The following is a 2,262-nucleotide window of genomic DNA, read 5'->3' as shown; positions in this document are numbered from 1 at the left end:
ATGTAAATATCTGAAGGGTTTGTTGATAAAATCTATTAGTTTATTATAGAAACCATATTTATAGAAACCAATCATCAAAGTTGTTGCTATTACTAAAAAACAGTGTGGTGCTAGCGTAAGGACAGATAGACATGAAAGAATGAAGTAAAAAGCTAAGTGAAAAAACATTTTTATAAAATCGTTGAAGTCTTTATTAACCAAAAACATCACAGTTGTTTCTCAATATATGTTTCCCATCTCACCTACATACTTCTAAAAGCAGTGTTTCCCTCTTTCCGACCTTCTTCCTCAAATTCTGCACACTTCAATTTACACAAAGTTAAAATGACAGTTCTAGTGTCTTCTAGGGATTCTAATCAGATTCCTTTTAAATTTTGAGTTTTAGGAACAGAAAGAAGGGGAAATTGACTGGAGAAAAAGGGAGGTGATAACGAGTACAAGATTGAAGACAATGTTCCAAAATTGATTGTGATGGTAATTGTAAAACTCTTCTTGATGTGATCGAGCTATTGAATTGGATGATATGTGATAAATCTATTTGAAAAAATAGATTAATTTAAAAATAAAAGAATAGGAACAAGCATAGATTTTAAACATTGAACACCTGATGGAAGACCAAGGATATTATACATGTTATACATGAAGAAAGCAAAAAAATCATTCATTATTACCCATAATTTGTTATGATGCATAATTATCCATTTTCGTATAATCCATAATTATCAATATGTTGATATTACCCATAATTTGTTATGATCCAAACAGTTGAATGTCTTTGCATAGTAAGTAAACACAAGTAGACTTAAAAAAAGAAAATAGAAAGAAAGAAATCTGAACAAGTAAGATCAGGGATATAGGGTTGGTGGAGTAAGATCTTTCCGAGGAAATTCCCCAAATGCAGCCCTTACTATCTTCAAAGAATGAGCAGTCGCATTGTCATAATTGGAGTGGAGTGATGGGGAAGCACCTAAGTGAATTTTTAACCCTTTTCTCACTAATCCAGTTTTCAATTTTCTTAAAACATCTTCCTAACAAGGCCTCATGCCTCCCTGTGTCCTAGAGGAAATCTATCAAAATTACCACTTTGAAGTCCCCCCAAATAGTTGCCATAAACTTCGGCGCTGACCTCTGCCTTGAGTTTTAATTGCCTTGTGTATGCCCAGAAGACTCTGTTTAGGACTTTTTTGGTGAAAGCATCCTTAATGAGACTAAAAACTCAATGCCAACTCATATCAACCCAACAGGCCAAGGCAGAACTGCCCCTGTGAGTTTCTGAGACTCTGAACTGTTTACAGGAGTAGAAAGCCCTCATCTTGTGGAGCAGCTGGTGGTTTTGAACTGTGAAACTTGCTGATGGCAGCCCAATGAGTAACCACTACATCACCAGAGCTCCTGAATGAGACGAAGACATATGTATTACTGAGAGAGTTGTCTGTACACTTCAGACCATTTGTTTGAAATTTTTGAATCTGTGCTTTTTTGAACTGGAACTTTAATATCACTATTTTTTTTTACTTAAGCTGGCAGAGTAAAAATTCACTTGAATGAACCAGAGTCCTAAATGTGAGAAATAAAAGTACTAAACTCCAAGAATAATGCCTAGGTGTAAATCTTCATGAACTTTAATTAGGTCGTTGCTTAGATTTGGCATCTGGTAGTAAAGGAACTAGTTTTACCTTTAAAAGGGTAGTCTTTGTCCTGCAAGTAGCATCTTATCCACAGAGAGGACTGCAGGGCGTCCCCAGGTCAAGAAGTGACATCCCCTCCCTAGATGACAACGCTACAGAGGCCAGCACTGAAGATACAGTCCAAGGAGAAAGGCCAGTCCAAACTGCCTACATGGGACCAAACTAAGAGGGGAGTGCAACCGACCAGCAATGGGAGCAAAGCCAAAGTCCCTGAGGGACCCCGACTGTAGACTTCTGACTGGGGGGCAGTGCTGAGCACCTCCTCTGAACTGATTGGGGGTTACTCACCAGGGACCACATTGAAAGTCTAAAGGTGGAGTGGGGCCAGAGGGGGGACACTGGGCCACTCCATCCCTGACTACAGGAAGAGTAATGGGGACTTGTAGGAGGGTCGCCTTTTGGTCATGAATGCTGAGGACAGAAAGAGTAGAAGTACCGTTGGGTCAGCAGGTCCTGCGATATGGAACCCTAAGAGAAATGGGGCAAGATGGATGGATTTCAACAAGCTCTTTTCTCTATTTAACAGAGAGATACTTATCCAATCCAATCGCGGTCAGGATAACAGCTAAACACA

The sequence above is a fragment of the Tenrec ecaudatus genome, chromosome 5 (genome assembly GCF_050624435.1).
Source record: "Tenrec ecaudatus isolate mTenEca1 chromosome 5, mTenEca1.hap1, whole genome shotgun sequence".
NCBI lineage: Eukaryota > Metazoa > Chordata > Mammalia > Afrosoricida > Tenrecidae > Tenrec > Tenrec ecaudatus.
This window is presented reverse-complemented; position numbering follows the sequence as displayed.